Consider the following 26,465-nt stretch of genomic DNA (forward strand, 5'->3'; position numbering starts at 1 on the left):
CTCAGTGATGATAGAGCGAAAGAATACAGTGATTGTCGAGTGATAGCAAAAGTTACAGATTGAGAAAGTTTTAAATTTGAGGTCGACACATGAAAGATAAGGATTGATGAGTTGGCATATTTAATGCATGGGGAGAGCTTGTTATGCTATTAAAGGAAATAATTTGATCAAAAGTTTCTAAAAGAAGGAGAACAAAAAGATGAAAGGATTTGATGAATCTGGCCTAACCCTAAGATCAATGATGATGTTTAAGAGGAAAAAGATCAAAATTACCTATTTAAGGAGGCATAAGAGATGTTTTCTAAGGTTGGTTCATTGTTGATTGGTGGTCTTAAGGAGAAGTTGCGTAGAAGAGAACAACAAAGGTAAAGTGTAAAGAGTTGGTAAAGAATGATAACTTGAGGAGGTGCCAAGAAAATCAATAATGGAGTCTTCAATGGAGGCCAGTCAATGAACCAAAAAATGAGTTTATGGAGATCTGAATTTGCAAAGTGATTTTTACTTTACAAATCAAAACTACTATTACATTCTAACCATTGTATCAATCAAAATACTTTAATCAAGGTTGACCTAACAGTCAGTTTGTAAATCCTTTAATCAGTGTGACATTCTAATGGAATGATCAAAGTCCTCTAACAAGATCACTCCTAATAGGGTCACATTTAATAGTGTGTCGTATAACCTTTAACAGGGTTCACTCTTAACCAAGCTCACTTCAGAAGAGTGAAAAATTGGTAGCATGTTACTTGGTGGTTTTTCCTAAATTGGGTTTCCATATTAAATCTTGATGTCGAAGTGTTATTTTCATGTGTGGATGTTGTTGTTGCACATGCTATATTTTTACAGTAGTTAATTTACTAGTAGTCGACACATATAGAGAAAGATGGATAAGATATTGCATGAAATGTTAAATTGTTGATGTTATGCTATATAGAACGAGTGGGTATCTGAGCTTGATTAAGTTGTTTGAAGTTAGTAAATGTTGAATTGGTAATCTAGACTTGAGGATAACTTAACCCCCCTATTAGTTATTCTAAATCATTATAACACCTTCTATTATTATTCCTAAAATGTTAATTGAAAGTTAAGGGTGAGATTCTGAATTAGAAGTTGATTATTTTAGAAACCATGTCCGACCTAGGGTTTTAGACCTTGGTACAAAAAATCTCCAATAAATTTCCACAATGATTTAGTTAATACACATATGCATCCATTTAAATTAATTTACAAGTCCAAATGTCCATGCAAATAGCCAAGGAGTTGGAGAACATCAAATTTGCATTAAAACAATAAAATTGCAACTGCTCAATTATCCAAAATTCACACCATGGTGCCAAATTACACCTATGAGTCTTAAATAACCACATACCAACTTTCCCAATGATATTTTGAGGTTCCATGTTCATTGCATGAATTTGACTCTTCATCTTCTCAAAGGTGCCAAAGTTTCAAAACCTTGACATGCAACTTTTTGACAACTTTTGCAAGAGATTGTGATTTTTGACATCTAATCTCCTAGAATTCATGACTTGGCCAAATTAGCCATATATGGCTCAAATACACCTAAGAAACCTTACCTAGCTATTTGCATGACCTTTTGGACCTACAAGTTATGGTGGCCTATGCATGCCTACCATGTCAAATGGCCTTACAACATGGATCTTTATTAACACCTACATGGTCCTTCAGACTTCCTTACCTCCTAAAAACATCTATAACATCTTTTACTACTCATGGAATTATGTTAGCATTTAATCACTTGCTTGGCCTGTAAGGGGTGCTCCTACACCAATTGGCTCCTCTTATTTAGATCACATCTATTATTGCTCCTAATGATGTTTGTGTTCCTACAGCCACAAATGTTTGTGATTCAATGTAGAAGGTATTTCTTGTCTTCCAAACATAGTTCTTTGGGATGAATTCTTGATAAATATTTCAAGTTTATTTGTGGAGTCCTCCATTGCAAATTTGGGAGACATTATTGATGGCATTCATCTTCTCTTTGATGAAAATGATCCTTATTCACTTGTTATGAGGGAACACTTTGAATCTCATATTGATTCTCCACTTGATCCTTCTTTTGAGTTTGACATAATTGTGGATCATTTGATACAATGTTAGGAGATATCTTTATCTTTAGAGAGGACATTTGATTTTGTGGAGATTAGTTTTCATGAATCTCAAACTTCACTTGATATGATTGTTAGAAAGGCTAGGGTTTCCTTTTCACCAAAAGGTTGACCTGTCAATGTCTAACACAACCAATAGTCTTATAGAACCACATGAGGTAGTTAACCCATGTCATGAATCCTTGGAGGGACTCTCACCCACTACCAACCAATCCCCCTCCCCACATCACTCATTGTGGCCTACAAGATTTGAACCTATGGCCAAGCTCTGGTACCAATTGTTAGAAATGTCAAAGTTGTCATTACACCAAAATATTGACTTGTCTATGCTTGATACAACCAATAGTCTTATAGAACCACAGGAGGTAGTTAAGTTATGTCATGAATCCTATGAGGGACATTGGCCCACTTCTAAAAATGACATGTTGCATGGTTCAGGTTGATCATACTTGTGTGTTGGAGATTCCAATTCAATTTCATGAGATGTACATTATGAGGATTCTTTCTATAGATTGGGGAGGGGTTTACTGATACACCTATGGCATTGTCATTATTTCTTCATAAGAGGAGGGGGAGGGGGGGCGGGGGACATCATTCAATTTTCTTGGTGCAATTTCTATATTGATCTAGACACATCTATCATTGATGTACCTTATACATTAGGAGGGCTACTTAGTGCCTCTTCCTGCATCCTATTTTTGAGGAGGTATAGTTGTCTTGGGAGGTTGATCACAATCAGTTACCATTGGTTTCTTGTTTTTCAACTTTGATTAGGCTTGTTCTAATTGGATAGTGGCATTTTCATCAACCAAGGACATGATGATACATGAGCACACTTAAGAGACTTCACTTGGATTCCCCTTCCTTCTTCATATCTAGAATGGGAATCCTTCTTGCATCTATACCAATCTATCTTTTTATTAAGGAGAGGAATGTTTTTTTTAAGCATTGGATTATATTTTTTCTTCAAACACTCAACATCTTTGTAGGATATTATTCACTGTGGGGTAGGGGATATCTTCTCTTCATGTTTCTTTCCTATGGAGGGATTCTTGATTATATATGCATGATATATGTTTATCCTTATTTATTTGTTACGAGGGAACACTTCAAACCTTATCTTCATTCTCCACTTGATCCTTCTTCCAAGTTTGACATAATTTTGGATTCTTTGATACAATGTTTGGGTTCTTTTTATCTTTACAGAGGACATTTGAGTCTGTGAAGATTAGTTTTGATGGGTCTCAAACTTCACTTGATATGAGACCTAGGGGGGACATCATTTAGTTTTCTTGGTGTAGTGTTTATATTGATCTTAGCGCATCTACCATTGATGTACCCTCTACGTTAGGAGTGCTACTTTGTCTCTCTTTCTACTTCCTATTTGTGAGGAGGCATCTTTGTCTTTGGAGGTTAATCATAACCAGTTACCATTGGTTTCTTGTTTGTCACCTTCTATTAGGCATGTTTTTTATTAGATAGTGGCATTTTCATCAACCAAGGGCATGGTGACACATGAGCACACTTTAGAGACTTCATTTGGATTCCCCTTCCTTCTTTCTATCTAGAATGGGAAGTCTTCTTGCATATATACTAGTCTATCTTCTTCCTAAGGGGAGGAATGTTGTTTTTAGGCATTTGATTATCTTTTTTCTTCAAACACTCACCATCTTTGTATGAAGTTATTCACAATGGGGGGGTCTTGATTACTCCATTCATCTTTGCACATTTTTCATGTCTCTTTTTGGAGGGGTTTTTTCCCATGACACTTTCCCTCTTTCTTCATTTTATGAGAGATTCCATTGCATTTCTTTTCCATTTGCATATTGTACATGGGCACTTAACATGGCCTAGTAGTCAGGACACATCATGCATTATTATCTAGCATTGGGGGCTTAGGTGCATTCCCCTAAGTTGTTGTTAGGGGGATTGTTAGTGTAACTAATTAATTATAATTACACTTTATTTAAGTTTACGTACTATAATGCATTTTCATATTAGTTTTCATGTAGACACATAAGAGTTTGTATTTTATTTTAGCACATGGTGTACGAGAAATCCACTTAAGGTGGAGTTAGTTGTTATCTCATTCTAGTTTATGTGTGAGATTCACCTTTAATGCTCCTACCACATTATCATTCTCTAAGTATTGCACATACTTTTTTATACAATGGAGAATGATTCAGTTAGGATCAAGTGACACTGAGATGAGGAATAAATCTATGTTGGAGCAATTCTAATCAAATTTAACATTTTATGACAATGTCATAAATAACTAAAATGACAGTGTGAACATAGAGCATACACAACAAGAGAACTCATAACACTGTGGTTTTTTCTCAAGGAAACCTTGACTAGGGGAAAATTCTACTGGAGATTGAACCCACAAGATAATGCACTAGTATGAAAATGTCCCTAATAAGGGATCTAACCCTATGAGGAGTCGATACATTACATTTATTACATAAGTCCATGTTACGAGACTAGAACATGTTAAAGGTCTACAGCCCTATTAGGAGTTAAGAGAACAAAAAGGGAGCTCATTGCTCGAGGATGAAGGTTATAGCCACCTTCAAGGACTTATTGACCAATAAAAAAAATCATTAGAACAAATTCTTGAACTATAAATAGCATATCAATGCTTCATTCATTCCAATGAATTTTTCATCTTCCTTGTTCTAATATTCAACATCAAGGTTCACACATCACAACATCATTACATTAATCATTCATATCCTTGAATAACAAAATACCTTTTGAGAATTCCTAATGCTTCACCTCTGTGAGGATCACCTAGATCCAATGAGTGCTAAGTGTTTCATTTATTCCTATGAGATATGGATTCATGTTGAATCATTACTCATGAAATATGGGTCAATGAGTTTGACTCAAAAACTACACAGTTAAATCCTGATAGCAATATCACAATTTGACTTGATGTGGAAATTATCTCCTACTTATCAAAATACCTTCCCTTATACTACTTATATTCTTTGTTCTAGTTGACTTCAATAAATCTTTACCCAATGTAATGCCTCTCATGTTTTCAGTATGTACCTTGTTATATTTTGATCTGAGAGATACTTGTTACTCATGTTTTTTTTAACATTCAAGATTACCTGAGGGTTAGATGTTATTCTTTGATTCTAGTATCATAGATGTTAGAGTACTATGTTGTTCAGTTGATCATATTTGCATGATGATGCCATTTTTAGATGACAATATGTTTTATGATGATATTTGGTTCTTCGGTATTTGGACATATCTCTAATTATGTTATATGTTGAATTTAATGCTATGGTAATTTACTTAATTCTTTCTTTATTATGCTTTATGCAAACATGAGTGATGTAAATGGCCAAATTTAGTATAATTAAATAAATGGTTAAATTAGGTTATTTAATTCATTTACTACTTTGGCTATGTTATTATATGCAATTGCACTTGATCATGTGTTTTAGTGTGCAAGATTTATATCCCTGGCAATAGCACATGGAGTTAGTGATTCACCCATTCATATTTAACCAATGGAGTACTTGTATGGTTGACATATCATATTTGATTATTTTAATTAAACCTTCTAGTGATTTATTAAATATGAATTCATTTGCATTATGTGATTGGACCTGTGAACGTGTCTGTGCATTTAGAGGTTTCGCATTTATCATGAGAGTTGTAAGGTTTTTGTAATTTCAGTTTAAGGGTTTTCGAGCTTTATTTTAATTAATTTTAATTCCCAACAGCTTTTTCATAGATGAATTCCAATTACTTGGAATAGCATATTTTCATTTGGATTGATTAGGGGTCTAACTAGGTTTCCTAGTTGTTTACCCTAATCGATTATTCACTCGAAAAGTGAATAAGTATCCAAAGAGGAAATTTATTTCTCACTTCTCACTTTTAGAAATTAGAAAATTGACAGCTTTTTCAAAATCCTCTTCTAGAGGATTGTGCTTTTGTTTGTTGTAGGAGCTATGGGTGTGGGATCTGTGCGAGATTGGTCTTGTTGGATCTAGCTCAAGGAGACCTTGGTTTTTTGTGACTTTCGGCAACTTTTGTAAGATATTTATTTTATTTGGCTAATTCTTGTTTTAGCCCTTTTGGCTATCAGGTAGGGCTCTCTAATTTTTTATGTTTCAGCTTCATTTCTACTTCTTTTTTTGGTAGTTGTATGTTAGGAGGCTAAGAACTCGTGTTCCCCTTCATTTATGATTGTTAGTTATGCCTAGTTGGTCGAGTATGAACATTTCCCCAATTTTTGGGATGAGGGTTTGGAGTTTCGCACCGTTATGCTGGAATTTCTTGCATACAATGTCTAAACCTAATTTTATTGGATTTTCATAGATTTTGTTCCCTAAGACCAAATGGGTTTTGATTTCAAATTTTCCAAGTTTTGAGGTTTTTACCTTGATTTGTGTGCCGCCCAGTTTTCTCAAGTTTTCTTGGCATGATGTTGGTTGTGGACTTGGATTATCCATAGGATGTCAGTTAGATCACTGTTGCAACTTTAATGTTGCATTGGGATGTGTGTCACATCTGTTCTCCCAAGTTTGTTTTTGGTTGAGTGTTATTTTGCTTGTGTTCTCATCCAACCCTTGTTTTATGATTTTCGTGATGGTGGTACGCCACACATGAGCATGTGCGCATGCATTTGTCGGGTGACTTGCGAGGCCCAAACTCTTGATTTTATTTTGGTGGAATTATCTTCATTTGGCATTGGGTTGCGAATGTGCATGTCTATGGAAACTCTTCATTGGATGAGTATGTGTAGGGTAGGGTAGCACCATGGAGGGGCTTCTACCACAACCTTAGTGACTTTTTCCTAGGTTGGTGTGAAGAAGGCTTAATTAAGTGATAACTAAATAAATTATTGGGCAATAATATAAGATTATAAAAAGTAAATTGAGCACTCGATTCAGTTTGAGGACACCTGATATGTGAGCACCCGGTGTTAGTCCAAGGACACAATTTGTGCGCCTTCTATTGGGAAGTTGATGCCACATGATACTAGCTTGGGCTATCTAATGCCAAGTGATTTGCCCTCCAGCGATTTCTTACATAGTTGAGCTACTGAGTGTCTGACCAGGACCTATTGTACTTGCATTGTCTCATGATCTTGGTTATTGTCCTCTTTCCTATCTGGCATAAGTGTTAGCCATAGATGTTTATAGTGATAACTTTAAGAAACCCCTCCCAAAAAAAGCCTAAAATGCTGGCAAATCCAACATTTTGTGGGTAGGAAAATTTTAATGTTGAGGGTAATTTTTTTTGTTCCATATAGGAAAATAAAATATTATATGTTGACGATTTTTGTCTTGCCCTAGCAAAAACTATTTTAAATGTGGCAAATTAATATTTTTTTTGGCTGATGGATATATAAATAATGGCTATTTTTTCCCTTGCCAAAAATGAATTAATAATGTTAGACACAAATTACTTATTTTGTAGGAAAATGAATAATAATGGTCTTGGCTAATCTTCAGTGGTAAAATGAAAAATTGTTTAATCTAAAAGCAAAATTTACACATGTATTGGCTAGTGACTGTATTGACTGCTGAGTAGTCACTTCAAGTATCAACTTGTGTATTGTCTTAGGTGTGTTATTAATAATGTCATAACATCATTACGTTAGTGTCACTATTACCAAGTTGGCTACCATCACTTTTGTATTGTTAATAGTAAATACAATAGTTTTATTGACCATTGATTAGTTGGAGATCAATGATAGAAGATGTATCTCGAGGCCACTTGCTTGAGAAAACTTGGAGTCGCATGGAATTCTTCAGAATGGAGACACATGAAACTCAATCTCAAGCACTATCAAGTGTTTGACATTAATGCAAGTACATTTTGGCATTTCACACACTTGAAAATTAATAGGAATACGAAAAAATAAGATATGAAAGATCGCGAACGCCAAAAAATTAAATGCAACTATCATTAAATAGCCTCTTCAATTCCTCTTTCATTGTCATTTTTCATATTCTTTAATCTAAATTTGGTTTGCAGTTGCAATTTACAAAGTTTCTTGAATCTTAGTCATGGATACACCAATTCGCCTCAAATGCACTACAATGGCTCTGCAAAAGCCTTTCTAGACATGATTCCTGACAATGTCCTTGCCATGGTTTGCAAGGTAGATGCCTAAAGTCCTTTTATTTGGTATGCTATATTCATGGTACTCGGCCATGAATTCTTGAGAAATGATAAGAGGTACCGTGTATCCACGGATATTACCTCCCACTTCCTCGCATCTTTTCTCGACCTTGGAGACAGTCAAATAGACATGTTGATGCTTCTGCATAAAATTTTTAAGAAAATATTTTTAGAAGATGATGTCAAAATTCTTGTATTGGCTGAGCAAATACTGGGGCCAGGCATTGGCATCCCTTTTGTAAATGTAGCAGACAAGTGTTGGGAGGAAGGCATAGGGTGCATTATACATAAGCATCGTTTCTTGCTCGACATGAATGAACAACAATTGACTCACCATCGAAAGTGGGTATGGCTCGGAAGTGATTTCCTAAGAAAATGGTTGTTGTTGGACAACGTCAACGAAACCAACTTCACATGGCTGGATGAGTTCAGCGACATCATCTTCTCCAACAGATTCCTCGTGGATGGATTTGAAGACCTTTCTGATTAAAGGCTTCAAGCCCTCGACCCCTCAGCCCACTCATGCTTCCAGCCTCCCTGGTTCCTTGGTTTCCTATTTCTAAATATTGTTTCCTTACCCGTTGCCCTTAGGGCAAAAAAATGTTTTAAAGATATCTGTATTTTTCTTTGGATTAGGCCTTGCCCTTTTTTGTAAATTATGAAATAGTAAAACCAAGCTGATTTATTCAACTATTTTGAATATCTATGCTATGAATTAGTACTATGTACATTGTACAGTCTAAAATATTATCAATGAAAATAATAGTTTTTGGCTTCTCAAATCATTGTTCTTGTTAACCTACGACTTTGTAAGTTTGTTTTTAGCATCTTGATTCTCAATGCACTATTGAAATGTTACTATTAGTCTACAACTTTGTTAAAAATAGTTAACTGTTAATAATTAACTATTTTTGTTTAATCTGATTAGTTAAAACACATGGAGCTTCAAAGAAAATTAAAGATTAATAGATTATAACTTTAATAAAGTTAAATATAATTTTGAAAATTTATGTGTCAACTTTTTATTTCATACCTATCTTGTCACCTATTCCTAACTTTTTTTTATTATGAAATATTTTAAATGATGAAGAATAGTTTATAAACAATTATAACAATTTTCAACATATGTTAAATTTTAATAATTGATAGATATTTTAACTATATTATATTTTAATTTTGAAACTAAATAATAAATATGAATTAAGATAGAGCATTTGCAATTATATTTTTAAATTGTAATTATTTTGTTTACTTTAAACTATTGTCATTATTATTATTTCATGATATCTTGCACCAATTTTATTTTATAAAATTTAATATATATTCATTGAATTTTTCATATCTTCTTTACAATAAAAAGCTTATGATAGAAAAGAAAATCAATTCTATAATAGAAAAGAAAATCCTTTATTTATATATATTAAAACTATTATAATAATTTTATTTTTTATTTTTTTGATCAGTAATAGGTTTGAATTTATTAATATTATAATAATAATTATACCATGATTATGAGGTCCTTAATTCTTTCTAAGGGATCATCCTTTACAAAAAGATATATCACTTATACATTCTAAACACAAAAAGCCTCTACTAGGCTGATTTTCTTGAAAGTCATCACTCCTTTCTAGAAAAGACCTCTCCTAGGTCATCATCTAAATAATCCTCAAAGCTCCCAAAAAAAAAATCATTGATTCATTCCGTCATCTTCAAAATTGCCATTTCAGAGCCAAAACGACCTATGTTGCAAAAACTTCCTTCCATTAGGCCTCTTGCTGGCCAAAAACATCATATCATTGTCGCTTTAAAATAGAAATGTTCTGTTGTCTTCTTCCAATGTCTTCCATCAAAACCTCAAGTGTCATTGTCCTTTCAAAATTTAACATCACCCTTCTACTCTTCATGCACAGCGGACATTCCTTATTGATCATTTTCCTTTAGGAAAATTGTGTGGAATGGTGGCCACCTTCTTCTATTCCTTGTGGGCCAAGATTGCACATTTGAGCACATGCCATGCATGGCGACGCTCATTTGTGTAAGCTTCTTGATCTATTTGCCCACACGGCCAGTTTACAAAGGGAAAATTTCATTTTTCAACACCTTCTTCCTCATTTGCATATCCTTCACTAAAATCAAATGCCCATCCTGGATGCGCCCATTCCAGTAACGTATCCAAATTTGGAATTAGAGCTTCCTCAAAAAGCTCCCTCATTACCCATGCCACAATTTGTTCGTGCTCTCCAACATGCAAACCCCACTCCAGTATCATTGCTGCTATATTCACTTGAACCTTTCAATGATGGTCAGCTTCATGAAAAAATGTCCCTAATGTCTCCTACATAGCTTAAATCACTACCTCTGAAAGACATTTCACCATTTTCTTCAACCAGTGATCTATCACACTCCCAAATAGCACTTTTTCTTGCTTCGAAGTTTTAAAAGTGAATGTTAGCTCCATTAGACCTGCATAAGAATGTTGTCGATATGCAAATTTATGGATTGAAATAATGTTTCCTTCGAATCCTTCCTTATTTAAAGATTCTTCCTGAAATCTTGACCATTGCATAAAAGAAGGATCGACGACCTGAGATGAATTTCAGGCCAATTTGGAGAATGCTTTCCCATGTGCCTAGATTCATCCAGAATCGTGACACATGTCCATTCATTACCAATCAGAAGACTCCGTTAATATTACGAATAATTATGTTTATAAACAATTATCACAATTATCAATATATGTTAATAATTTATAGATAATTAAATTATATTACATTTTTATTTTGAAACTAAATAATAAATATTAATAAAAATATAACATTTGTAATTATATTTTTAAATTTATTTATTTTATTTAAATTAAACTATTGTCATTATGATTTATTAATAATTATTAGTACTTGTTGGTAGCTACTAGGCTTAGGGCTAAGAGCTAAATATTTTATTTTCAATGTGATTCATTAATGTTAATATTTTTATTTTTTTCATGTAAGTGCATTTGTTTATATTTTATATTGTAATAGTGTGTTTTTTTATAAATTATAATATATTTTTTGTCATTCAATTAAAAATAATATTACTTATATTATATAATCATTTAAGATTTATTATTATTATAAAAATATTATTATTTTTATTTATAATTATTTATTATATAATAGAACCTATAATATAATTATAACATATATATCAATGATTATATAATATATTTATGAATAAAATTTAAATTTAAATTAACATCATTACAAAAAAAAATTATATTACATTTTTATTAATTAAAATATTTTATATATTATAATAAATTTATTAAATTTAAATTAGATTTATATAAAAACTAAAGGCAAACACTAGTGGCACTTGTTTCATATCTTGCACCAATTTTATTTTATAAAATTTAATATATCTTCATTGAATATTAATAATTAAATTAACTCGAAATCAGGACACATGTAGTACAAGATTCTATCCAAAAATTGAAATCCTGACCATTGACTAAAAGAAAGATTGACGGCCCGAAATGAATTTCAAGTCAATTTAGGGAATATTTTCCCAAGTGCCTAGATTCATCTGAATTGTGACACATGTCCTTGACAAGTGTCACGATTGACAGACACGTGTCACAATTCCAGATGACTCTTGACAATAGTGATATCACTCCACAAATTCACCCGAAAATCATATTGAATCATCGATAATTAAATTCTATTTTTATTAATTTATTTATTCAAAGTGAACAAATTTATTCAAATGTATATCAATGTAATAATTTTTTCTTTTTTAAAATTTTTATTATTATTATGTACATTACTAAATTATTGAGTCTTGACTCTTTATGTCATTTACATGTACATTGAACATACTATTAATAAAGTACCTAAAATCATTAATTACTCAATACTTTCTTTTTAACAATTAACCCTACTCTATATGTTCATTGTTTTTAGAGTCTGGTACAATAGGGTTTTCAAATTTCAAAATTTTTCAGACTGGCAGAATTCCATTTTGTGTTCAAAAGACTAAAAGTGTGAAACTTGAGTATCAAACGATAACACCAATTATCCAATCTCGATTTCGAGTATTTAATTTTTTTTAAAGCTTTTTCATTGCAATTTGCAGCAATAGAAATACTAATTTTAACTATCTTAGTTTTACACTTTATAATTATTTTAAATAGGGCATGAAGAAGAATTTTGTGTAATAACCAGTAGCAGGGATGGGCAAAACAAAGTCAAAAACCTCTCGTATGAGTGCAAGCATAAAGGAAAAGAAAGACATTATAAAACTCAGGCAAGTGCTACAAACCCTAAGTTTCATTGATGAATGTCATGATATTTTTTATCCTATTATCCATGAAGATTTAGGAATCATGGGAATTAGACATTCATTGTTTAATAAGTGGAAAGATCCACAGAAGGGGAGAAATTATTACCAATATAACAACAGTATTCATACACATACAAATAAAATAGCTACTCTGGTTACTGGATTAGCAAACCTCATTGTACTTGAAGTATTCCCTTGCCCTAAAATTGTAATGCTATGCGCTCAGAATTGTGATGAAAATAGAAAGGCAATTGTAAACCAAAACACTCAAGAGGAAATTTTATCCATAACTGAGAGTGAATTTTTCACTCTATTAGACCTAGGGCTAGGGTTTAAACTAGAAAACTCTAATGAGCACATTGAGTTGGATAAACTAGCCCACTCTTATGACAAACTGGAAAGATTTTTTCAAGATTCATTTATTAAGGGTTTAATAAAATACGAGTCCTCTACTAGTGTTACACTAGACATAGACCATAAGCCTCTTTCTCAGTATGATATTTTTGTGCCATGGGTTCAGAATACTATTTCTTTGTTATCATTTTGTCTGGGATTGGATAGTAACAAGGAAGTGGGGGCTAGTGTTTTTGAAATAATTTATAATATCCATTGTTGAGGTCAGTCAGTTGAGAAGGTAGATGTAAGATATAATTTTGTTCAGCACATTGTTGAATCTATGCAACAACAATTACTGATGATTAAAAAAAGTATAACTACAAGAAAGACGAAGACATTAGGTTCACAAGTCACTTTTCCTACCTTCTTTTAGCAAAGCATTGCCCAATATTTGAGACAGAGAACAAGAAGCTTGATATTGAGGTCTATAAGTTTGATGAGAAAACCTAGAAGAAATCAGAGACTCCAAGTCCAATATATGAGTGCACACATAAGATGAGAATGAATGCTACAAATAAAAATTACAACCATTTTGTAGACTTCTTTTTGGCACCTATTTACCAAAAAATCAAAGGCACTTCGATGCCTAGATTTCCTATGTCTTGTAAAGATTGCATTCAACTGGGAAGTCAGATTCAATTGGTTGACTGGTTCTTCATGGAAGTGTACATTGTCTTAAGGTTTTATGGTTCAATGGTTGAACCCTACAGACTTCCAATGCATGTTACATAAGGGGTTTTGCACTAAAATATGTATGGCGAATGGAGAGCCTAGATGAACTTTTCAGTGGACAACAAAAGAAAATGGTATTTCCTTCCTTGCCTTTCACAATTGCAGGTCTCACATTTGAGAGAAAGGCTTTCAAAGTGGCAAATGAATTGGTAACCTTTTTTGGCTTTGATTTTGTTAGTGACAGGAATTATGATCTACTGAACATAATAAAAATGAGACTTATTGCCAATGGGAACTCCATGAGCAAATATCAACATCAGGAGACGCCATTGATAGAAAAGTTTAAAAACAAGGATTCATGGGATGAGGTTAAGAAAGAGATGGAGAAACATGCAATAGAGAATAATATTTCAATGCAAGAATTCTCATCCCAAATTATGACATTGCATAAATCAAAGTCTCTGACATACTTAAATTTCTACAAGAAAGCATCTAAACCTTCTAAGAGGTCTATGCTGAAAGAAATTAAAGAGGCATGCACGGTTGAAATGTGGTGTCAAACCAAGACGACTGATTTTTGGAAAATGAGGCAAAAGTTGGGTGAACCAATGACATCAGTTGGTTTTGATGAAATTGAGGAGGATGAACTTTTTGGCAATTATTGGAATAAAGAGCATCCAACTATACTATATGATTTTGGCAGTGACAGTGATAATGAAAGGTAGAAGGACCTTGAGTTTGATGCTGACATTCAAGGTATTCAGGATTCTAGGTCAACTAGGGGCAGAGATATTGTTACACTTCAAATGAGTGATTCTATTAAACAAACATATAGTAAAGGGGCAACAATGATATAAAAAATGGGTTATGCGGGTATAGGGCCCATTGGTGTAAGTGGTGAAGGGATTTGGAATCCAGTTCCAGTACTAGATCCACCCAAAAAAGTATGTAATCCAATCATTGGACTCTCTGAGATTGAAGATGATTCATCTAGAAAGGGCCAAGAACATTATACCTCTACTTCTAAAGGTCATCCCAAAACATTATTTATTAAATCTTCGAATCTAGTTGTAGTTGATCCCACTGGCATTGGTATTGGCACTAGCATGGATGAACCTTGTGCAAAAAAGAAAAAAGTTATGACAATTATGCTGCCAGCAATGTCAATAGTTACTTCACCAATGTATGCACTAGTAGATTCTATACAAAACCCAAAAAATAGTCCTAAAATGCTAGGATTTGGAATGGGTCATCTTCAATCTGTTGGCAATCCTCAAAATACAAGTATAGGTGGAGTAAGTTTAACTGGAGTTTGAGGAGCATACAATGATATAACTGATAATTCACCTTTCAAACACTCAATTGTGTCATCAAACCAAAATTTTAGTTTGAACGAGTTTGCATCAAAGTTTGAACAAACAAGCAAAAGAAATAAGCAAATTATGATTACTTTGAAAAGTGATGCAGTAGTTGAATGTCAGGGATCTACTAACAGAATATTTCCAACATATGATCAAAACAATGAAATGATGAACTTCATGACTATTATGCCCCTAGGTAGAGATAATAATCCACCACAAAATGTAATAAATCCTAACGATATACAAGTTACCAGTCTTTAAATGGATTTGTCAAAAGTGAAAAATATTAACAAAATCAATATATCAAAAGAGAGCAAAAAAATGGTCTACTCTACACTTCTGAAAGCGAAGAGGGAAAACAAAAGGCTTACAAAACAAATAGAAAAGTTATAAACAGACCTTGATAATGTGAAGGTGAAGGAGAAAGTAGCAGACCATATGTTCAAAGAATTGCAAAACAGGATAAAGAAATCTTCTCCTACAGAGGCAATTGTCCAGCAAGAAAAGATGAATGAACAAGTGCAAAAATTAACTAAAGAATTGGATGAGCGCCAAAAAAGACTTCAGCATGAACAAGCCTCTACTACACAATTGTTCAAGTCTATAGAGAGTAGTGCACAAGTCGACAATAAATCAAAAATTGACTTGGACTATGCTGTCAAGGAAAATAATATTTTGAAGATTGAATTGGAGACTGAAAAGATGGTTTTTATTGCAAAAGGAATTGGGGTATGAGAAGAAAAAAGAGGAGTCTAGTGCAAACACAATCCACAATTTGAATAAGCGATTGGAGAATATGAAGCAAAAAGAGGAGTCAACTACAAAAAATATCAGTGATTTGAAGAAGCAATTGGAGAATGCAAAGAAAATAGAGTCTAGTGCTACTGCAAGCACTAACACAATCCACTACATGAGGAGGGAAGTGGAGAATGCAAAGAAAAAAGAGGAGTCAGCTACAAAGAAATTCCTCGATTTGAGAAAGGAATTGGAGAACATGAAGAAAAAGGAGTCTACTCAAAGAATCCATGATTTGAAGAAGGAATTGGACAATGTGAACAAAAAGGAGTCCATTGTAAAGACAATCCATGATTTGAAAAGGGAACTCAAGGATGAGAAGAAAAAAGAGGTAACTACTGCAAATACAATCTAAGATTTGACGAAGAAATTGGAGGATGAGAGGAAGAGAGCAACTAATTAGCAAGGGCAATTAAAGGAAATATGAAAAAAAGAGTGAAAAAGAGATGTCTAAAATGAATAAAAAGATGGAGAATGTAATAGTAGAAAATAGAACAACCTCTTCTAAAGACCATCATGTGAAGGATACTATAATAAACACAGTTAAACTTATCAAAAAATAAAATTGGGACAAAATAATGAAGAACGGTGATAGTTTGTTTGAATGGCTTGATTTAAATAGCAATCTCAGACTTGTCTTTGAAAATGTAAAAAGTGATATTGTGGGTAAAAGAAAAACCTTCACCACTTGCTTAAAAAATCTTTCTGACCAAATTTTGAATAAAGTAAAGAGATCCAGTGATAGGGATTTGGCAAACCATGGAATAAACAACGGCTTGGATGCCTCTGTAATGACCATTGAAGTTGGTCACCATTGTGAACAAGTAATGGAAATAGATGAAGCTCTCAAATCTACTTCCGAAGAATTGATGAAGATGAATAACATCATACTAAACTAGCTAACTGCTAGATTACTAAATCCAACTAACTCATATGGCAGATTCATTGGAAAAGAAAATTACATGAAAAGGTTGCAAGACAACATGAATTCTGATTTAGGCAACTTGCCTAAGGAAACCACTCCAGAAAGAATTGCAAGTTGCATCAACCCACTGTCAACAATGAATGAAGTTATAGATAAATTCTTTGATTCGTGTAAAAATATCTCTCAGAAGTATTTATTGTTGAAGAGGTTACAACTATTTAGCTACAACCTCAAACAAATGGAGCTTCCAAATGATGCAAAATGGAGCACCCTACAGAAATTCTTTGAAGCTGGGTCATCTTCTCAAACTGAAGTTGTTACTATTGCTATCATTGGCAATCATGACTCATAGCTGATAGCACTAAGAAGTAACAACTTAGTAAGTGATAATATTATGATCATTTTGTTAATTGTTGCTATTTAATTTCAATTTTTGGATTGAATTTCAACTTCATTTAATGTTAATTTTTATAGGAATCAAGAGCTGGCATATTAGGATAGTTGGGCAGCCAGGAACTAGCATACTATTACTATACAGAGCAAATGGAAAAAAATTTCCTAGTCCTACTACTTAAAAAAATTGTACAATTGGCAATGTGATTGTATAGTACCAAAGTAACAAGAATTGAAATCGGATCGAAATTGGCAAGCTCGAATCGAATCGTGAATCAAATCGTCAAATCATGTGAATCGTCGTGATTCTTGGAGCTATGTTGTATATACATAATGTATTATGTAGTAATAATTTGATTATATATATAATTACAAACCGACCTATAACTATTGTTGCTCCCTTGTATCTACAAAAGGGATTTTAGGGTCAATGGTCATTTCAATTTGACATCAAGTCATTTGCAAAGGGTTGTAATTGTTTGTAATTGTTTGTAATTGTTAAATGTATTATGTTATAGACTGATTTATAATTATAAATTATAATACAATTTTTTTAAATAGAGCTTATTCTGTTAAATGCATTATGTTAAAATTTCTAAAAGAAACTAGAATCAATGAAAATCTCAACATGTTAAAAGAATACAATGAATGAAAATCTCAACATGTAAGTTTGTAACATCAACATGTTCAAAAAAAAAAATTGAGCATCTATAAAAGGGCAGTGAACGAAGGCTATAAATTGACTTCTAAAAACATAATTAATTAGTAGATAGAGTCTTAGATTAGAGCTACTACTACTAGCCTACTACTTGACTTGCATAGAAGTTAGAACTTGAGGTTGAGAAGTTGCTATAGTTGTCAATCTGCCTGGACTGGCTCAACATCACTATCATCAAAATCCTCCTCATTTATTGCATATAACATTTCATTGTCTATTGTGTTTTCTCTAGATTCACTATCAGCATCAATATGCATGCCAAGGTCAACATCATCTTTATTGCTTCCAATATCAGGAGATGAAACACTGTCATTGCCACTACCACTACCACTGCCACCGCCACTTGGGTCTGAAATATTGGCAATCCCTCTTCTTTGACATTGGTTTCTCCAAATGTTGAGAGCCCTTTCATAAGGGAAACTTTATACCTCATACCTAGAATTATAGAGCCTCAAACAATATCCAAATTTTTGTCTAATTTGTTTCTAACCTTTGCCTCAGGAAGCCCAAAGTACTGAAAACTCTCTCATCCTCCATTGAACCCAATATCATTGTCAAACATAAATCGGTAAGCTTGAAATATTTTGGTATTGACTCTCTCAACTGATTGCTCTCACCAAGGTTTTCCCAAAACTTTTTTACCACTCCCTCTTCATTTGGGTTCTCCATAAGATTATATTGCTCCCTCATTATGTTTACAAAATAATATGATTGATCTCTCAGTCGAGATTCATTTATAGTTACTCCATTGATTACTTTAGGTTTACAAAAACGTTGAATCAAATTCTTCATCCTTCTTTGAAAATCAATCGGACAGTTTAGAGGCCAATATTGTGGAAAAACAATTGACATTGCTTCGAGCAGTTCCTCTGGGGGGAATCTGAATCTAATTTCTAATGAAAGATTGTAGCAAACTCATTTGACAGAGTCAAGCACAGAGTCTTTGATCTTCTTGAAGTCTTCACTTGTAACATGTGAAAGTACCTTCTCTGGTTCTGATTCAACTTTTCTTCCTGCTTCATTGGGGTTGGAGTCAGGGCTGACACGGGCATAGTACTGCATTGGTGTGTCAACTCCACGTACCCTGGCATAAACCTCATCATTTGCACCAATATGTAAAAACTTCTGAGGATTGTTCAAATCTGTGATTTCTATCCACTTTGCAAACTTTGATTCATCTAATGGTAATAATTGATACAGAGTATCCAGGCTATTACATGTCATTTTACGCAGTTTATTATATTCTACAATGTACATAGCTCTTTGTTGGACCTTTTTCATAATATTTCTCATGTCCTAAAGCATGGGGAGAATAGTTGCTAAAGTTAAGAGTATCTTAACATTAGTTAGACTTGAATATAGTTGAGGGAATTTGTCTCGCATAGAGTGGATTAGTCCAAGCAATCAAGGATATTCAAAGATTACTCGATGTGCTGGTCCATCCAAAGAGATCCATCTCGTATCATTGTCTTTAAGAAGCTTCTTCCCATCAATAAGTCCTTGAGAAAAGTGTTGAAATTCTCGGACTTGTTTTGGACTGCGACAAAAGTATTGGTAAATCTCTTTGATTAGAAATTCCACTTTACTTACACAACCAAAATTGCTGACAATTCCAAAAGCTAGATTCATTCGATGGGTCGTGCAATGAATGGGAATAGCATAGGATGCCAAATCATTCTTGATCTTTTTGCAAAGACCACCTTTATGACCTTGCATAACTAAAGCTCCATCCGCTCCAACACACACCAACTTTTTGGCAATCTCTATTTTATCTAAACCTCCACATTCAATTACAGTACTCTTTAATAAATCATATAAATTTTCAACTGTTGCACTACAATTCAATTTAGCAACATATAGTTGAAAGGGTTGATGACAAAGATTGTTTACAATATAAACATGCATGCACACCCAGGAAGTATTATCAATTGTTGTAACTTCATCTAGAGACAGTGCAATGAAATTTGAGTGTTTTATTTTTTCCTTCATATCTTCTTTTTCAACCTGTGCAAGACATCTAACCCATTCCCACCCGATGTTTACTAACTAGTGACTATTCAAATAGTTTCAAAGTTTGAAAAAGCACAATAAGGTAGTATTTGAAGGGTAGTCTATCATAGGACGTCCTCTACTCAAAATATAAAAGACCACACTTAATTGAACTACTTTTTCCATATTTTGCACTTTCATTGCTTTCTCAATGAAATCTTCGATGGAACCTTTTACTGCAGAATGCTTCTCCTCTATTTGCTAGTGTAACTTGTATATTTTGGCATTCTTGATATGTAGACAGTTGTCCTTTGTTTTCCAAGTTAGCATAGATTTTTCAACTCCATCTATAGTTTCCTTTTTGTAAACTTTACCCACATGCTTTTCTATGGTGTCAAGTTTAAGCTACAACCTCTTCTCTTTTTTTATCTTTGCACAAATCTTACATTTGCATTCTACAGGAGGCTCACCATCAATTGGATTGGGCATTGGTTCAATGAACCGGTACTTTTCCACCCATTCTAACTAAAAATTCCTTTTTGACAGATCCCAGTGAGATCGATCTTTCTTTGATTCCAATTTTCTTTTCCCCTTTTGTTCATGAACATGATTTATGGAATCACTTTTGATTTTCTCACCCAACTGGTCCAGAACCGACTCCAACTCTATAATATCAGTTTCTAACTCCCTACTTAGGGGAAGTGCCTCCAAATCATGTTCAAGTTCATTCTCGACTGAGATATCAGGTTCACCAACTTGAACTTCAATACGGTCTGAGTCTCCAACTTGTGATGAATCTCCTTTTTCAAAAAGCACTAGAGATCTAACTTGTGAATCTTGTAGGCTGCCAACATTTCCACCACCAAAATATGTTGTTATGCTTCTACATTTTGGCAATGGTGGCCTCTCATGGCTTTCAGGGATCCTACCAGAACCCCTGTTACCCCTCTTGTTTGACATTGCAAACCGATAAAGGCTGCAAAAAATAAATCAACTTAGTTGTTGAACAAAAGACTCAAATAGTGATGACTCAAAGACCTATGAATAGTGACAATAGACTATTGAGACTACATATAATAACAATAATATGATTCATTCTCCAAAAAATGGTACTCCAGTCTACGGTACTACCCAATATAATTCGCAAACCTATAGGCTCTAGCTATCTTAGCATCTGAGATGTCCAGTCACCAGTGGTAAAACTAAAAAATAACTAGTACCACTATACCAGTACGGTAGTACCGCTGTCGACAATAAAAAATAATTAAAAATCACTTGCCTTTTATGAAAACTAGGGTCACCATGAGTCAATGGGAAATGCACTCAGCACTCTGAAACTTCAACGGCAATAAGAAATGCTAATCTCCAGACTAGAAAATAGTGAATTGTGTAGAATAATAATATCTTATAGTCCAATCTAGGTTGGAAAATTATACGGGATTAACAAGTAGGAATGTTAAACGTAGGTGAAGCGCACCTTCCTATGCAAGCCTACAGTATGAAACAGTTGGCTAAACGAGGCTAGTGGTCGACACATGTCTAGAAAATGGTAGGTGAAGCCCAACCTAAGGGAAAATTATTTGGTTGTAGTAATGGAAAAATAACGTGGGCCAATAAGAAACAAACATGCAAAAGCTAGCGAAATGTTTAAAATAAATGTATCCAAAATGTATATTGCATTGGTGATTGGACTGATATTTTTGACCAATCATGTGATAACTAATGGGCGACTACCACGGGCATTGAACCCAAATCTAATAAATATCTGGTAACGCAATTGGCCTACGTTGTATGTGCTATTCGCCAAATGACGATCGACCCATGAGACAGGATTGCCAAATGGTGAAGATTCGCCACTAAAGTAATCTTTGGACATTTGATTTATGTGTGTTTTTGGTTGGATCATTATCTCCATCAGAGGCGTAGCTACCTATACCACTACTGGGGACCAGTGTACAGAGATAGTCTATTATTCCAATGTGATCGGTGCTTGTTGTTTCACTTGGTACTTTTGGTTCTGGAGTATGTTATCTTACGATTTATGCTTTTATTGGGATGCTTGGATATCATGTTTAGATGATGTTAGTTATTTGATGCATTCCTTTATTATGATGTTAGCATATGATTAGATGATGAAATTTACTAAGTTGGAATATCTACTGCTTTATTGTTGTAGCATGGTTAGATGTTCTTGTTCTTGTGATGTTATTATGTTTAGTAGTGGTGCCCTCATAAGACAAATTTGATTATCCAGTCAACAATTTGGGATGTTACACATGAGGGATGGCTAGGACCTTCGAGGTCTCATGATGCTATTACGGTTAGGAAGAACCGTGCGAAAGTTTAGTTGTTTTTGTACATTGTGATGTTGCTTTCAATACGTTTTCTTGTACTACTTTGGCTTAAATGGTTAATTGTGTTTCTGTCATGCTTCTCTTGTGTCGAGTGTCCAAGCCTCAATTTGTGGATCTGGTACTCCCCGGTGTGAAAGTTCAAACTCTCTATCTACCCCTCTAGATATTCGTGGAACGTTTCTTGCATTTCCTAAGTGACAGTGTTCCAGCACTAGGTGATATTTGTAAAGTATTGCACGCCCATAGAAAAAATATCGTGCGATACTAGAAAGTATCACATGCCCTAAGGGAAAATGTTGTGTGATATTAGAAAGTACTGCACACCCATTGGAGAAATGTCATACGACACTAGAAAAGTTTCACACAGCTTTAGAAATGTTGTCACCTAGAACCTAAAAGTATCACATGACCATTGTAGAAATGTCGTGTGATATTGATGAAGTATCACCCAAGCTGTATGAAAGTATCACCTAGGTCTATGAGAAAACCTGCTCAAGCGACCAGCGGGCACCTTTTGACTTGATCGAAAGGTTTTGAGAGATGATTGATATAGCCTTTGTGGAGTTCTCGAACCCTTGTGTTTGACCTTTCAAATTTAGGATGCTTCAGATTCGAATGTGTTTTGTGGCTTTCGTAGTTTGTCACTTTTGGTCAATAGTGGCGTTTGGAGATCCGTTGGTGTTTGGATGATTTTTTTGTCTTATGTTGTGATCTTTGTGATCCTTGTATGTTGATTGTCATGTGCATCCATACTTTTTTTTAAAAAATTGTCTTGGCTTATATTTATCCCTGGCCTAAGGATCTCCAGGCGCATCACATCTGGTATCAAAGCCCATGTTGCAACATTGGGATCTTTCTGTTATGCTTCCATTATGTTTTTTTTTCAATGTGTATATTGTTATCTTATGTTTGTTATTTTAATATCTTGTTTTGGTTCATGCTTGTGACTCTTATGATGGTGACGTATGATTCTAACCTTATCGTGTTGCTTCCATAGTGATGCCTCCTACGTGTACACCTAGTGGTCAGGATATTAACCGATGGAATAACCATGAAGGAGAACACCAAGAGGAAAAATGTCAGGTTGGTGGAGAAGAAATAGGGTAATAATGATTAGGGTGGCATTGGGGCATTGATTCCTTTGTTACAGGAGATCATAGCTCAATTGGGGCCTCGTGTAGAGGAAAACCAAAACAAGCGTGGTCAGGAAGAGGGATCTCATCATGGAGATTCCCACATGTCTGAGCACAGAGAGGAGGAGTGTGAGCAAGAACTTTCTCGTACACCACCTGTTGGTAGAATGCACCATTAGGGTGGTAGGGACCACGATGGTGAGGATTCCATTCATTTTGACATTATGAAATCTCTTCAGTAGTCCAAACTGCCATTCTATGATGGAAAGCGAGGTGGCCTCAGGGTGGAGACTTGGTTACTAGATATGGAACGTTGCTTTTCCATATACTCGTATGCAACCAATCTTAGGGCTCATTATGCAGTTATGCAGCTGAGGGACCATGCATCCATTTAGTGGAACATCAAGGGTCAAAAGCTCCAAATCAATATCGCAGATCTCACCTAGGAGATCTTTGAGGAGAGATTCAAAGAGAGATTTTTATCTCCTCAGTTCAGAGAGGCTCGGGCTAATGAGTTCCATGTGATTAGAAAAGAGAACATGTCAGTGGACCAATACGAGATTAGATTCTCTGAGCTTAGGCAGTACTCATGCTATAATCATGATGAGATACTCCTTACTCAGCATTTTGTCTAAGGGTTGAAGGACTCCCTTATTAGAGAGGTTTCAATGCATCAACCAAAGACACTTATTCTTGTTGCAGAGAAGGCTCGGATTGCAGAGAGCAACTTGGCTAAAAGTTTCAATGGTAAATCAAGTTCTCAGAACCATAGTACACAAACTTCAAGATAGGATGCACAATTTACTCGATCCATAGGAAAGGGCCAAACTCGATCAACACCCTCATAGGGTGGATATTGTCATGGAAATTGAAAAAAATGAAATTGGTCTAAGGGTGGACAGAATTCAGGTGCCTCAGGGAAGAAAGGGGATGATCATAGTCGTGGTTAGAAGCCTCAACAGAATCGCCTTCCTCAAAGTAGTCAGTAGAACTCTAGCAGAGGAAGTGCACCATATTCTAGTGCTATCTAGGGTGGACATGGACCAGGTTCTAGTTTTGTTGGAGAATGTTTTTCTTGTGGCCATCTCGGCCATAAATCAGCGACATATCCTATTAAGCCTTCCTCAGGACCTAGTAGAGGTACAACTAGATAGGAGCCTATTGTGAGGGATGTAGGTAGAAGTCACCGAGTATTTGCAGTGGTTGATAACCATCAAGCTAAGAATCAAGCAACCATAGTCAAGACCACAGGCACATTACATGTGTAGTGTCTGCCCCTAGTTCGCATTTCTGTTATCATTGTCAAATTTCTTAGGCTGATTTTATGCATTGATTAGTTTTAGAGATACTAGATTTGTAATATTATGATATTATTTCATGACTTTGATTACAAATGTATCAGTTATTATTGCTTAGTTGATTTCATTCATGTGTTGTTAATGATATTTTGATGATCCTAGTTAGTAAATGTGGTTTCTTTTATAAAAATGTTAACATGATGTCTTTAATGATGATTATGTTGTATTGATAGAGATGCATTATTATATGTACGCATTTGATGTTAGACTTGTGATTTTTACGATACTTACCCCATACTTGCATGTGTATGGTGTGCGTGTTTATTTTATCTTTCTGTCTGACGTGTTTGATGTGGTTAAGGGAGGGAGTCGTAGTCACCTGCTAGTCGGGATCTACACGATGAACCACTCCCCGCCATTGTCTGTTTAGTTTAGATATATTATATACAGGTACATGCTCGTCTTTTATGCAGGATGCAAGTACCGGGCATCGACTTCCCTGAATTGCCAGGATGAGCGTGCCCTATTACAAATACTCAAATGGTGAGAATGGGAAGATAATAATCAGGTCCAATCCTAGCCATAGCCTAAAATACTTGTCCTGCAAGGAGGACTCGTAACAAACTGTCTACCCTTTTTAAATCCGTGAGTCTTTTGTGCGTATGTTGTTTTGTGAGTCTTTGATGAATTTCTATTAATTAAGTCTAATTAATAGATTAAATTAATAATTTAATTTAATGAAGAATTATTATGACTTTTTGAATATTTAATTATATTTAATTAATTGAAAAATTAATTAAATATAAAGAATTGTATTGGAAGATAAAAGTTTTAAGATTAAATTTAGAACATGATAATATTTATTTAATTTAATAATAATATATTTAGAGTTCATTTTTAAATAAATGCTAAATATTATTGTTATTTAAGTTAATAAATATTTATCAAATTAAACGTTCAAAATATATTAAAAAGGAAAAAGATATTAAATTATGAATATGTTTTAAGTTCGCATGAATAAGTTTAAAATATAGAAATTAATTTAAAAGATAAAAACATGTGAACTTGAATAAAAGTATTTTAATAAAGTACGCATGAGATTAAAATTATAAATTAACTTTAAAAGCAAAGTCAAAGTGGAAAGTTAAATAAAGTAATTTAACAATTCACTTAATGTGCATGAAAGGAATAATAAAATAATAATTTTAATTAAAAGGGAAATTATTTGTGCATGAATGAATTAATTAAATAAAATAATTGTAATTTTAGAGTTGTGGAGTTAGAAACCCTAAAGGGTAATTAGATTCTATATTAGAGGGTTTTCGGGTCATTATTGGGGACACAAGTTTTTTCAGACACAGATTTTAGGGCACACACAGATTTATGGAGAGCAACTCGAAGGGTTTGGAAGGAAAAGGATTTACGTGGCTTGAAAGATTTTGCTTGCGGTAGGAATTTGCATTTAGTTGTCAGAGGTTAGCATCAGATCCAGGTAGGATCTTGTGATTTAATTGTATAGTAGTTTTCGCTTTTCAAACTTCTGTCTGCTCCGTGTCTTTTGCATGTGTTGTTTTCCTGGTATGCAAATATTTGTTCTTGATTGAGAAATATCTGTACATGGACTTAATGGATACCTCGCTGAGTTTACTTTAGAGGGTTGTATTTTTAATAAGAATAAGATTTAATAAGAAATCAAGCAAATACAATAATCTATTGGATTTTGAAATCGGGTTTGAGATTTAGAAGATAAATGTTGTCTTTTTTTTTTCTAATAGACTTTAAGAACGATATTAATCCTAGAAAGGGTTTGAAATAAAAAGAAAATT

This window comes from Cupressus sempervirens, chromosome 9 (assembly GCF_028749045.1).
Source record: "Cupressus sempervirens isolate cs-2001-9-10 chromosome 9, ASM2874904v1, whole genome shotgun sequence".
NCBI lineage: Eukaryota > Viridiplantae > Streptophyta > Pinopsida > Cupressales > Cupressaceae > Cupressus > Cupressus sempervirens.